The sequence below is a fragment of the Amblyomma maculatum genome, chromosome 1 (assembly GCF_055883805.1).
Source record: "Amblyomma maculatum isolate TAMU_Amacu chromosome 1, ASM5588380v1, whole genome shotgun sequence".
NCBI lineage: Eukaryota > Metazoa > Arthropoda > Arachnida > Ixodida > Ixodidae > Amblyomma > Amblyomma maculatum.
Genome location: NC_139344.1, coordinates 224,662,015 through 224,676,891, shown reverse-complemented (window position 1 = coordinate 224,676,891; position 14,877 = coordinate 224,662,015). Strand labels below are relative to the sequence as shown.

Below are 14,877 nucleotides of genomic sequence, written 5' to 3'. Positions count from 1 at the left end.
GTTATGATTATAATTATTTTATCCAGTAAAACATGTCTTATTCATCTTATCGCAGCACCTAAACTATAAGCAAGGCTGATGTTTTGGAGAAATTTATGGGTAGAAAATACAAATAAAGTTGTTGGTCACACCAAGAAAGATAAGGGACTATTGAAATGCCCTACTTAGGTGAGTCCCGGCATTTATGTAGCTGCATTTGTGGCCTACGCAGTGAGTTGGGATAAATGTATGGGATAAATACTTAGGAAAACATAATCTGAAAAGCTGAACAGAGCAAAAAAAGAAAAGGTGGTCTTAATAAACAAGCATTAGCCTTAAATGAAAAGTTTTGTTTATTGTAGTTTATTGCATGCAGCAATGTTGAGAATGACTGCATAAAATTTTATTTAAAAATATTCATTCAAATAGACGTTATCAATGTTTGCATAACACAAGGTCCAGGAAAATATTGTTTTGAGAAAAGGAAAATTTTTCAAACGATGTCAGGCATGCAAGAAAAAAATATGTCATACTCATAGCAGCTAGCCTCTTTGGCAGGTGGTGCAGCCGCCTTTTGTTCATGTTGCTGTTCGCCTTTTCTTCCTTGCTCATGGTGATGGTGATGGGGATGAAGGCTGTCCCCTTTTTAACGGGTCGCCTCCGCCTGTCGGCGTGGCAGAGCCAAGAAAAAAAAAAAATAATAATACTAAAACACACATACACACATTGCCGTTCCACGCGACCACTTAGTTAAATCTGGTACGTTCACAGCCGGAATGCTCCTTTGTTGCACCGCCCCATTCCGCCACCAGTATTCCAGGCGTCGTTTAGTGATTTCCACTATGCTTCGCTCCGTCTGGCCGAAACCCAGGGCAGCAGGGAGGGCGGAGGCTTCCGAGATTGGTGTTATACCGATGCACTCTATGACCACATGTCCTATCGTTTCCTCTGCCACTCCACAGGTGCCGCAAGTGGTGCCTAAACTGCTTACGAATTTCGCGCAGCATACGCGCGGGCCTCCGCCAGCAAGCCGCTACCGCACGAATTGTCAAAATAGTGCTCACGGCCAATTGCTGTCTTCGTCGCTCGGTAGAGAGTCAAGGTGGGCTTCGCCATCGCTTCACTAATCCACTCTTGCATCTCTGTCTTGTACACTTGGTCCCAGATTTTCGCGCACGTTGCATTGCTGGGCTTTGCAGTCACCGACGCCATGGAGGAGGGTGCCACCTCAAAACGACGCCGTAAATTAGCCGTTCGTCGGGTCCATCGCGTCGATACTCCCGCGTATGATGTGCACCAACGTTTGGTGCACCAGATTTGTGTCCGGCAACCGAAGGAGCCTGGCCTCATAACTCAACTTCGCTACAGCCTCACAATCTGCGAACAAGGACCAGCCGAGATCTCCCTGTACACCCTCCACCGGTGTGCTCCTATATACCCCCAGAGCCATTCGTCCTGCGACCCTCTGCCGTCTTTCCAAGAACTCCCTTGTGCCGGCAGATAAACACAGTGTGGCGTTGGCATATGTGAGCCCCGGCACAGCCACCATTTTGTGTCCTTAACCAATGGTTGCCAAGCCGTCTGAATCCACTAGTAACCTTTTGATGAATGTCGTTGAGCTGGAATACACAGTGTTAATTAAGCATTGACATTTGGGCATCTACTTTTTCACCAGATTCCAATATTGAAGTGACCTATAGCGTCATGTTTGTTGGAAAATTCCTAATTCATAGAGCCTGGTAAGACTTATAAACAAGGCTTATGTTTTTGAGTTATTTATGGATAGAAAATACAAATAAAGTTGCTAGTCATTCCAAGTGTGACAAGAGACTATTGAACTGCCTTGCTTAGGAGAGCACTGGCATTTATGTAGTTGCATGTGCGGCCTATGTAGTGAGCTCATTTTGTGCCGTTTTGTGTGAACTCATTTGGGTTGAGTCAGGCTGGTTGGTTCATAATGATGAAAATGACTGAACAATGCTCAAATGCAAAAGAGCGAAACATCAAAGAAGAATGCCATGCGAATATATGAGAGGGCTATTCTTGCGGGGACACAAAGTGTAGAGGGGAAACGCAGCGGCCTCTATCGCAGTGCCTTGGGGAGCGAGGGAGTGAAGCAGCTGCAAACTACTTCTACAGTACGCGCTTGCATACTAGCAGAAATGCAGCATGAAGAGCAAAAATGCAGAAACTGAAGCTAGCGGACACAATTTCCCACACTAACAACTATCTCATTTTCCCAAAATCTTGTTTATGCAGAGTTAGCAAAATTTTTCATGAAGGTATAAATTGTTGTGTTACACAACCATCACTCAGATCGTTTGCTTTATCATGTTTTGTTTCCTTTTCAGTGAAATAAAATTTTCAATTGCGAATGGTTATTTCATTCATAAAAAAAAGAAAGGATTGACTTGGGCAATTTATTCTAGTCTTGCTTACATAAAAGGTATTGAGTGACATTTGTGAACAATTTTATTTGCTTGCACCCCAAAGGTTCTGAGAAAAAAAATACTCAAACCTCCAGATTCGCTGTCTTGAAAAAAAAAAAAAAATGCAGTTACAGCCTATGAGACCTTTACCTTACCTTTCGTTTTGATGTGGCAACAAAAAAAAAGGGGAAAAAAAATGACGCTGATATGTGTGATAAGTTTTCTAAATGCTAAAGAAAGACTATATGGGCACGTTATAAAATATGAGAATGAATTTTTTCTTACAAAAGAACAATAATATACATAAATCCTCTATACTTCCACCTTCATACTCGACGCCACCACAAAAAATGATTTAAAAAGTTCCAAGGTTTCCAAATGCCTAAGTGTACTTTAGACTCTGGAAGCTTAATAAATACTCTATTGGAAGGTTGTAAAATATATTCAAGCATTTGTTTTCTACAAAACATAGTCTCGACCCACCTTAAATCGATGATTAAAGTGGAAGACACCAACCAAAAAATGAAGATGGAAGACGTTTCGGCTCCTGCACGGGAGCCTTGTTCGCAATGAGGCAAAAACGTTCTTGCATTCTTATGATGTACAGACTGCGCATGTGTCAGCTAAGAAACTGAAGAATCAGCTGGTGCAAGTAAAGCAGAAACTAAAGAGAGAAAAATTTCCCGGCATTGGTGTACTGAAGTTCATGTGCTGATTGCCCGTCGGTGAATATTGGTGAGTCAGGTGACTACAAACGAAGACTGCATCATCACCAGAGTGACATCAGAAACTGACGCGTAGATCAAAATGCTCTTGCCGAGCACTCGGTATCTGCCACTCACTGCATAAACTGGGCAGAGGCACGCATGATCGCCAAAGAAAGGGACAAGGAGTTGCGGCTCTATCTTGAATCATTGATCATCCAGACGACATCACATACGCTCAATAGGAATGACTGGAATCTGCCCCCAATCTACGCAAGACGCCTCTGCTCATTAATACGCAGTGTTTCAAAAACCAACGCTGCTAAGTTTTTGCCTCATTGTGAACAAGGCTCCCGCGAGGGAACCGTAACGTCTTCCATTTTCATTTTTGGTCGGTGTCTTCCACTTTCATCATGTGCCATCTCAACTAGACGGGATTCTGTCAAACCCTTGACTTCAAACCTTAAATCGAGTGCGGGAAAATTTTTCACTGCAAATTTATCAACAGTGAATGGATCTTTTACTGCCGGCCGAACACCGACATTGCCAGAAAGTGCCAAAAAGTTTTATTTATTTTATTGATGGCAAAAGTGATGGAGTTGTCCTCATTGTCTCTTTAAATACTGTGGGCACGTCGTACCATCTGCGTAGGGCTGCCTTGGTTCACTTAGTTTCAGAGCCAAGAAGGTATTATTACAGAACAGGTTCATGCTTTCTTCTGTAGTCATGAGTACGCCACACTCATGACTTGGTCTATGCGATGTAATCATAACGAGTCTTGATGAGAAATCTGTGTTCAGTATAGACCTTTCCATCGGGCAAGGGGAATGTCAAAATGCCTCCTGTCTGGGCTACTGAGAAACCGGTTTTGCTGCAGCTTCCGCCATGCTAGCGTCAAGCACCAAAAGCAGTCCACCGAGAAATATGGCAGCGCCCAGTGACCACATATTGGAAAGGTGTAAAGGTCATTAGCTTGTATATGCCCATTCTTCAGGAATGGTAAAAAGAAACATATTTCGATATAAACTGTTTATTCACTTCAGAAATCAAAATCGTCTTCTTTTTTTTTTATGCAAGTATTTTCTCCAGCACCAACTTTTGAGCTGACCTGCTATGTAAGATACTAGGCAGATGAACTGTGGGTTGCGTGTTGTAAAGTTTCAAACATAGCATTGATTGTGATGTCACATTTCTTATCACCTTTGATAGCTTTATTATGACCATGCATGAGTCATGTCTGCTTTTCTTCTCTAGCAGAGAAAGGGTTAATCGGCGCTTGCTTGTTGATGTGGCCGAGTTATTGATCAATTACTTCGAGTTATTGATCAATTTGCTCACCCTACCATCTGACCTGCTGACCATCCTCGTTACCGCAGTTGGTAGAGCTACTGCCCCGGAAAGGCGGTGGTCCCGGGTTCGATCCCCGGACCAGGACGAATTTTTGTTTCACTGCGAAAGCTGTTTAGCTTTCCTTTGTAGCTGTATGGCTGTGCCTGAGTGGATGTCAATTAATAATTACTCCCTTATTACAAATCTACTCCAACTTGAGGGATTCCCCTAAAATATTCTATCAACACCGTTCCCATTTCGAGTTATTGATTACTGCTCTCTCGCCCTACCATCTGACCTGCTGACTGCCCTCGTCAGCTCATTTGGTAGATCGACTGCCCCGGAAAGGCGGTGTTCCTGGGTTCGATCCCCGGACCAAGGTGAATTTTTCTTTCACTGCAAAGTTTCTGAGAAAGCTGTATAGCTTTCCTTTGTAGCCGTATGGCTGCGCCTGAGTGGATGTCGATGAACAATTCCCCTAAAGTATTCTGTCAACACTGTTCCCGCTTCGAGTTATTGATAAATGCGCTCTTGCCCTACCATCTGATCTGCTGACTGTCCTCGTCAGCTCATTTGGTAGAGCGACTGCCCTAGAAAGGCGGTGTACCCGGGTTCGATCCCTGGAACAAAGCAAATCTTTCTTTCACTACGATGTTCCTGAGAAAGCTGTATACCTTTCCTTTGTAGCCGTATGGCTGCGCCTAGGTGGATGTCAATGAGTAATTACTCCCTTATTACAAATCTACTCCACCTTGAGGGATTCCCCTAAAATATTCGATCAACACTGTTCCCGCTTCAAGTTATTGATAAATGCGCTCTTGCCCTACCATCTGTTCTGCTGACCGTCCTCGTCAGCTCATTTGGTAGAGCGACTTCCCCGGAAAAGCGGTGTAAAAAGCGGTGTTCCTGGGTTCGATCCCCGGACCAAGATGAATTTTTCTTTCACTGCGAAGTTTCTGAAAAAGCTGTATAGCTTTCCTTTGTAGCCGTATGGCTGCGCCTGAGTGGATGTCAATGAATAATTATTACTCCCTTATTACAAATCTATTTCAATTGAGGGATTCCCCTAAAATATTCTGTCAACACTGTTCCCGCTTCGAGTTATTGATAAATGCGCTCATGCCCTACCATCTGATCTGCTGACCATCCTCGTCAGCTCATTTGGTAGAGCGACTGCACTGGAAAGGCAGTGTTCCTGGTTCGATCCCCGGACCAAGACAAATTTTTCTTTCACTACGATGTTCCTGAGAAAGCTGTATAGCTTTCCTTTGTAGCTGTATGTTCGTGCCTGGGTGGATGTCAATGAGTAAATACTCCCTTATTACAAACCTACTCCACCTTGGCGGATTACACTAAAATATTCGATCAACACCATTCCCACTTCAAGTTATTGATCAATTCGCTTTCGCCCTACCATCTGACCTGCTGATCGTCCTCGTCAGCTCATTTGGTAGAGCGACTGCCCTAAAAAGGCGGTGTACCTGGGTTCGATCCCCGGACCAAGACGAATTTTTGTTTCACTGCGAAGTTTCTGAGGAAGCTGTATAGCTTTCTGTTGTAGCCGTATGGCTGCACCTGGGTTGATGGCAATGAGTAATTACTTCTTTATTACAAATCTACTCCTCCTTGGAGGAGGTTTCCCTAATATATTCGATCAACAACGTTCCCGCTTGGAGTTATTGATCAATGCGCTCTTTCCCTACCATTTTACCTGCTCACCATCCTTATCAGCTCGTTTCGTAGAGCGACTGCCCCGTAAGTTTTTGAGCTTTCCTTTGTAGCCGTATGGCTGCGCCTGGATGGATGTCAATGAGTAATTACTCCCTTATTACAAATCTACTCCAACTTGGGGGATTCCCCTAAAATATTTTATCGACACGATTCCTGCTTCGAGTTATTGATAAATGCACTCTTGCCCTACCATCTGATCTGCTGACCGTCCTCGTCAGCGCATTTGGTAGAGTAACTGCCCCGAAAAAGCGGTGGTTCCGTGTTCGATCCCCGGACAAGGACGAATTTTTCTTTCACTGCGAAGTTTCTGAGAAATCTGTATAAATTTCTTTTGTAGCCGTATGGCTGCGCCGGAGTGGATGTGAATGAATAATTACTCCCTTATTACATATCTACTCCAATTGAGGAATTCTCCTAAAATATTCTATCAACACTGTTCTTGCTTCAAGTTATTGATAAATGCGCTCTAGCCCTACCATCTGATCTGCTGACCATCCTCGTCAGCTCATTTGGTAGAGCGACTGCACTTTCCAGTGCAGTCGCAGTGTTCCTGTGTTCGATCCCCGAACCAAGACAAATTTTTCTTTCACTACGATGTTCCTGAGAAAGCTGTATAGCTTTTTTTTGTAGCTGTATGTTTGCGCCAGGTGGATATTTATGAGTAAATACTCCATTATTACAAATCTACTTCACCTTGGTGGATTCCCCTAAAATATTCGAACAACACCCTTCCCACTTCGAGTTATTGATCAATTCGCTTTCGCCCTACCATCTCACCGGCTGACTGTCCTCGTCAGGTCATTTCGTAGAGCGACTGCCCTCGAAAGGCGGTGTACCTGGGTCTGATCCCCGGACCAAGACGAATTTTTGTTTCGCTGCAAAGTTTCTGAAAAACATGTGTAGCTTTTCTTTGTAGCTGTATGCCTGCGCCTGGGTGGATGTCAATGAGTAATTACTCTCTTATTACAGATCTACTCCACATTGGGGGGAGATTTCCCTAATGTATTCGATCAGCATTGTTTCTACTTCGAGTTATTCATAAGTACGCTCTTGCCCTGCCATCTGATCTGCTGACCGTCCTCGTCAGCTCATTTGGTAGAGCAACTGCCCCGGGAAAGCAGTGGTCCCGGGTTCGATTCCCGGACCAGGACGAATTTTTTTTTCACTGCGAAGTTTCTGAGAAAGCTGTATAGCTTTCTGTTGTAGCCGTATGGCTGCACCTGGGTTAATGTCAATGAGTAATTACTTCTTTATTACAAATCTACTCCTCCTTGGTGGAGGTTTCCCTAATATATTAGATCAACAACGTTCCAGCTTGGAGTTATTGATCAATGTGTTCTTTCCCTACCATCTTACCTGCTCACCATCCTTATCAGCTCGTTTCGTAGAGCGGCTGTCCCAGAAAAGCGGTGGTCCCGGGTTCGATTCCCGGACCAGGACGAATTTTTGTTTCACTACGATGTTCCTGCAAAAGCTGTATAGCTTTCCTTTGTAGCTGTATGTTTGCACCTGGGTGGATGTCAAAACTACTCCACCTTGAGGGAGATTTCCCTAATGTATTCGATCAGCATCGTTCCCACTTCGAGTTATTGATCATTTCACTCTCGCCCTACCTTCTGACCTGCTGACCGTCCTCGTCAGCTCATTTGGTAGAGCGACTGCCCCGAAAAGGCGGTGGCCCTGAGTTTGATCCCCGGACCAGGATGAATATTTTTCACTGCGAAGTTTCTGAGAAAGGTGTATAGCTTTCTTTTGTAGCCGTAAGGCTGCGCCTGGATTGATGTCAATGAGTAATTACTCCCTTATTACAAACCTACTCCACCTTGAGGGATTCCCCTAAAATCTTTTATCAATACTGTTTTTGCTTCGAATTATTGATCAATGCTCTCTTGCCCTACCATATCACCTGCTGACTGTCCTCGTCAGCTCATTTGGTAGAGCGACTGGCCTGGAAAGGCTGTGTGGGGTACCTGGATTCGGTCCCGGGTACAAGACAAATTTTTTTTCAGTGCCAAGTTTCTGAGAAAGCTTTATAGCTTTCTGTTGTAGCCGTATGGCTGCACCTGGGTTGATGGCAATGAGTAATTACTTCTTTATTACAGATCTACTCCTCCTTGGGGGAGGTTTCCCTAATATATTCGATCAACAACGTTCCCGCTTGGAGTTATTGATCAATGCACCCTTTCCCTACCATTTTACCTGCTCACCATCCTTATATCAGCTCGTTTCGTAGAGCAACTGTCCCAGAAAAGTGGTGGTCCCGGGTTCGATTCCCGGACCAGGACGAATTTTAGTTTCACAGTGAAGTTTGTGAGCTTTCCTTTGTAGCTGTATGTTTACACCTTGGTGGATTTTAATGAGTAATTACTCCCTTATTACATATCTACTCCACCTTGGGGGAGATTTTCCTAATATTTTCGATCAACAGCGTTTCCTCTTCGGGGTATTGATCAATGTGCTCTTGCCCTACCTTGTCATCTGCTGACTGTCCTCGTCAGTTCATTTGGTAGAGCGACTGCCCCATAAGTATTTGAGCTTTCCTTTGTAGCCCTACTCTTGCACTCTTGCCCTACCATCTGATCTGCTGACCATCTTCGTCAGCGCATTTGGTAGAGTAACTGCCCCGGAAAAGCGGTGGTTCCATGTTCGATCCCCGGACCAGGACGAATTTTTCTTTCACTGCGAAGTTTCTGAGAAATCTGTATAACTTTCTTTTGTAGCCGTATGGCTGCGCCTGAGTGGATGTGAATGAATAATTACTCCCTTATTACATATCTACTCCAATTGAGGAATTCTCCTAAAAAATATTCTATCAACACTTTTCCCGCTTCAAGTTATTGATAAATGCGCTCTTGCCCTACCATTTGATCTGCTGACCATCCTCGTCAGCTCATTTGGTAGAGCGACTGCACTGGAAAGGCAGTGTTCCTGTGTTCGATCCCCGGACCAAGACGAATTTTTGTTTCACTGCAAAGTTTCTGAAAAAGCTGTGTAGCTTTTCTTTGTAGCTATATGGCTGCGCCTGGGTGGATGCCAATGAGTAATTGCACCCTTATTACAAATCTACTCCACCTGAAGGATTCCCCTAAAATATTTTATCAACACTGTTCCCACATTGAGTTATTGATCAATGCGCTCTTGCACTACCATCTCACCTGCTGACGGTCCTCGTCAGCTCATTTGGTAGAGCGACTGCCCTAGAAAGGCGGTGTACCTGGGTTCGATCCCCGGACCAAGACAAATTTTTCTTTTACTACGATGTTCCTGAGAAAGCTGTATAGCTTTCTTTTGTAGCCATATGGCAGTGCCTGGGTAGATGTCAATGAGTAACTAGTCCCTTATTACAAATCTACTCCACCTTGGCGGATTTCTCTGAAATATTCATTCAACACCGTTCCCACTTCGAGTTATTGATCAAAGCACTCTTGCCCTACCATCTGATCTGCTCATCATCCTCATCAGCTCATTTGGTAGAGCAACTGCTCCGGGAAAGCAGTGGTCCCGGGTTCGATTCCCGGACCAGGACGAATTTTTTTTTCACTGCGAAGTTTCTGAGAAAGCTGTATAGCTTTCTGTTGTAGCCGTATGGCTGCACCTGGGTTAATGTCAATGAGTAATTACTTCTTTATTACAAATCTACTCCTCCTTGGTGGAGGTTTCCCTAATATATTAGATCAACAACGTTCCAGCTTGGAGTTATTGATCAATGTGTTCTTTCCCTACCATCTTACCTGCTCACCATCCTTATCAGCTCGTTTCGTAGAGCGGCTGTCCCAGAAAAGCGGTGGTCCCGGGTTCGATTCCCGGACCAGGACGAATTTTTGTTTCACTACGATGTTCCTGCAAAAGCTGTATAGCTTTCCTTTGTAGCTGTATGTTTGCACCTGGGTGGATGTCAAAACTACTCCACCTTGAGGGAGATTTCCCTAATGTATTCGATCAGCATCGTTCCCACTTCGAGTTATTGATCATTTCACTCTCGCCCTACCTTCTGACCTGCTGACCGTCCTCGTCAGCTCATTTGGTAGAGCGACTGCCCCGAAAAGGCGGTGGCCCTGAGTTTGATCCCCGGACCAGGATGAATATTTTTCACTGCGAAGTTTCTGAGAAAGGTGTATAGCTTTCTTTTGTAGCCGTAAGGCTGCACCTGGATTGATGTCAATGAGTAATTACTCCCTTATTACAAACCTACTCCACCTTGAGGGATTCCCCTAAAATCTTTTATCAATACTGTTCTTACTTCGAATTATTGATCAATGCTCTCTTGCCCTACCATATCACCTGCTGACTGTCCTCGTCAGCTCATTTGGTAGAGCGACTGGCCTGGAAAGGCTGTGTGGGGTACCTGGATTCGGTCCCGGGTACAAGACAAATTTTTTTTCAGTGCCAAGTTTCTGAGAAAGCTTTATAGCTTTCTGTTGTAGCCGTATGGCTGCACCTGGGTTGATGGCAATGAGTAATTACTTCTTTATTACAGATCTACTCCTCCTTGGGGGAGGTTTCCCTAATATATTCGATCAACAACGTTCCCGCTTGGAGTTATTGATCAATGCACCCTTTCCCTACCATTTTACCTGCTCACCATCCTTATATCAGCTCGTTTCGTAGAGCAACTGTCCCAGAAAAGTGGTGGTCCCGGGTTCGATTCCCGGACCAGGACGAATTTTAGTTTCACAGTGAAGTTTGTGAGCTTTCCTTTGTAGCTGTATGTTTACACCTTGGTGGATTTTAATGAGTAATTACTCCCTTATTACAAATCTACTCCACCTTGGGGGAGATTTTCCTAATATTTTCGATCAACAGCGTTTCCTCTTCGGGGTATTGATCAATGTGCTCTTGCCCTACCTTGTCATCTGCTGACTGTCCTCGTCAGTTCATTTGGTAGAGCGACTGCCCCATAAGTATTTGAGCTTTCCTTTGTAGCCCTACTCTTGCACTCTTGCCCTACCATCTGATCTGCTGACCATCTTCGTCAGCGCATTTGGTAGAGTAACTGCCCCGGAAAAGCGGTGGTTCCATGTTCGATCCCCGGACCAGGACGAATTTTTCTTTCACTGCGAAGTTTCTGAGAAATCTATAACTTTCTTTTGTAGCCGTATGGCTGCGCCTGAGTGGATGTGAATGAATAATTACTCCCTTATTACATATCTACTCCAATTGAGGAATTCTCCTAAAAAATATTCTATCAACACTTTTCCCGCTTCAAGTTATTGATAAATGCGCTCTTGCCCTACCATTTGATCTGCTGACCATCCTCGTCAGCTCATTTGGTAGAGCGACTGCACTGGAAAGGCAGTGTTCCTGTGTTCGATCCCCGGACCAAGACGAATTTTTGTTTCACTGCAAAGTTTCTGAAAAAGCTGTGTAGCTTTTCTTTGTAGCTATATGGCTGCGCCTGGGTGGATGCCAATGAGTAATTGCACCCTTATTACAAATCTACTCCTCCTGAAGGATTCCCCTAAAATATTTTATCAATACTGTTCCCACATTGAGTTATTGATCAATGCGCTCTTGCACTACCATCTCACCTGCTGACGGTCCTCGTCAGCTCATTTGGTAGAGCGACTGCCCTAGAAAGGCGGTGTACCTGGGTTCGATCCCCGGACCAAGACAAATTTTTCTTTTACTACGATGTTCCTGAGAAAGCTGTATAGCTTTCTTTTGTAGCCATATGGCAGTGCCTGGGTAGATGTCAATGAGTAACTAGTCCCTTATTACAAATCTACTCCACCTTGGCGGATTTCTCTGAAATATTCATTCAACACCGTTCCCACTTCGAGTTATTGATCAAAGCACTCTTGCCCTACCATCTGATCTGCTCATCATCCTCATCAGCTCATTTGGTAGAGCAACTGCTCCGGGAAAGCAGTGGTCCCGGGTTCGATTCCCGGACCAGGACGAATTTTTTTTTCACTGCGAAGTTTTTGAGAAAGCTGTATAGATTTCTGTTGTAGCCGTATGGCTGCACCTGGGTTGATGTCAATGAGTAATTACTTCTTTATTACAAATCTACTCCTCCTTGGTGGAGGTTTCCCTAATATATTCCATCAACAACGTTCCAGCTTGGAGTTATTGATCAATGCGCTCTTTCCCTACCATCTTACCTGCTCACCATCCTTATCAGCTCGTTTCGTAGAGCGGCTGTCCCAGAAAAGCGGTGGTCCTGGGTTCGATTCCCGGACCAGGACGAATTTTTGTTTCACTACGATGTTCCTGCGAAAGATGTATAGCTTTCCTTTGTAGCTGTATGTTTGCACCTGGGTGGATGTCAAAACTACTCCACCTTGAAGGAGATTTCCTTTATGTATTCGATCAGCATCGTTCCCACTTCGAGTTATTGATCATTTCACTCTCGCCCTACCATCTGACCTGCTGACCGTCCTCGTCAGCTCATTTGGTAGAGCGACTGCCCCGAAAAGGCGGTGGTCCTGAGTTTGATCCCCGGACCAGGATGAATATTTTTCACTGCGAAGTTTCCGAGAAAGCTGTATAGCTTTCTTTTGTAGCCGTATGGCTGCGCCTGGATGGATGTCAATGAGTAATTACTCCCTTATTACAAACCTACTCCACCTTGAGGGATTCCCCTAAAATGTTTTATCAATACTGTTCTTACTTCGAATTATTGATCAATGCGCTCTTGCCCTACCATATCACCTGCTGACTGTCCTCGTCAGCTCATTTGGTAGAGCGACTGGCCTGGAAAGGCTGTGTGGGGTACCTGGATTCGGTCCCGGGTACAAGACAAATTTTTGTTTCAGTGCCAAGTTTCTGAGAAAGCTTTATAGCTTTCTGTTGTAGCCGTATGGCTGCACCTGGGTTGATGGCAATGAGTAATTACTTCTTTATTACAGATCTACTCCTCCTTGGGGGAGGTTTCCCTAATATATTCGATCAACAACGTTCCCGCTTGGAGTTATTGATCAATGCACCCTTTCCCTACCATTTTACCTGCTCACCATCCTTATATCAGCTCGTTTCGTAGAGCAACTGTCCCAGAAAAGTGGTGGTCCCGGGTTCGATTCCCGGACCAGGACGAATTTTAGTTTCACAGTGAAGTTTGTGAGCTTTCCTTTGTAGCTGTATGTTTACACCTTGGTGGATTTTAATGAGTAATTACTCCCTTATTACAAATCTACTCCACCTTGGGGGAGATTTTCCTAATATTTTCGATCAACAGCGTTTCCTCTTCGGGGTATTGATCAATGTGCTCTTGCCCTACCTTGTCATCTGCTGACTGTCCTCGTCAGTTCATTTGGTAGAGCGACTGCCCCATAAGTATTTGAGCTTTCCTTTGTAGCCCTACTCTTGCACTCTTGCCCTACCATCTGATCTGCTGACCATCTTCGTCAGCGCATTTGGTAGAGTAACTGCCCCGGAAAAGCGGTGGTTCCATGTTCGATCCCCGGACCAGGACGAATTTTTCTTTCACTGCGAAGTTTCTGAGAAATCTGTATAACTTTCTTTTGTAGCCGTATGGCTGCGCCTGAGTGGATGTGAATGAATAATTACTCCCTTATTACATATCTACTCCAATTGAGGAATTCTCCTAAAAAATATTCTATCAACACTTTTCCCGCTTCAAGTTATTGATAAATGCGCTCTTGCCCTACCATTTGATCTGCTGACCATCCTCGTCAGCTCATTTGGTAGAGCGACTGCACTGGAAAGGCAGTGTTCCTGTGTTCGATCCCCGGACCAAGACGAATTTTTGTTTCACTGCAAAGTTTCTGAAAAAGCTGTGTAGCTTTTCTTTGTAGCTATATGGCTGCGCCTGGGTGGATGCCAATGAGTAATTGCACCCTTATTACAAATCTACTCCACCTGAAGGATTCCCCTAAAATATTTTATCAATACTGTTCCCACATTGAGTTATTGATCAATGCGCTCTTGCACTACCATCTCACCTGCTGACGGTCCTCGTCAGGTCATTTGTTAGAGCGACTGCCCTAGAAAGGCGGTGTACCTGGGTTCGATCCCCGGACCAAGACAAATTTTTCTTTTACTACGATGTTCCTGAGAAAGCTGTATAGCTTTCTTTTGTAGCCATATGGCAGTGCCTGGGTAGATGTCAATGAGTAACTAGTCCCTTATTACAAATCTACTCCACCTTGGCGGATTTCTCAGAAATATTCATTCAACACCGTTCCCACTTCGAGTTATTGATCAAAGCACTCTTGCCCTACCATCTGATCTGCTCATCATCCTCATCAGCTCATTTGGTAGAGCAACTGCTCCGGGAAAGCAGTGGTCCCGGGTTCGATTCCCGGACCAGGAGAAATTTTTTTTTCACTGCGAAGTTTCTGAGAAAGCTGTATAGCTTTCTGTTGTAGCCGTATGGATGCACCTGGGTTGATGTCAATGAGTAATTACTTCTTTTTTACAAATCTATTCCTCCTTGTTGGAGGTTTCCCTAATATATTCCATCAACAACGTTCCAGCTTGGAGTTATTGATCAATGCGCTCTTTCCCTACCATCTTACCTGCTCACCATCCTTATCAGCTCGTTTCGTAGAGCGGCTGTCCCAGAAAAGCGGTGGTCCTGGGTTCGATTCCCGGACCAGGACGAATTTTTGTTTCACTACGATGTTCCTGCGAAAGATGTATAGCTTTCCTTTGTAGCTGTATGTTTGCACCTGGGTGGATGCCAAAACTACTCCACCTTGAAGGAGATTTCCTTTATGTATTCGATCAGCATCGTTCCCACT

At 44.5% G+C, this 14,877-nt stretch overlaps 1 protein-coding gene across 1 annotated transcript in view; it reads left to right on the top strand.

Annotated features, from left to right (window-relative positions):
* The window catches only part of LOC146205746 (G patch domain-containing protein 1), a 92,350-nt gene that overhangs the window by 8,522 nt on the left and 68,951 nt on the right, over positions 1 to 14,877 (top strand). The gene's annotated exons all lie outside the window — the stretch shown is intronic.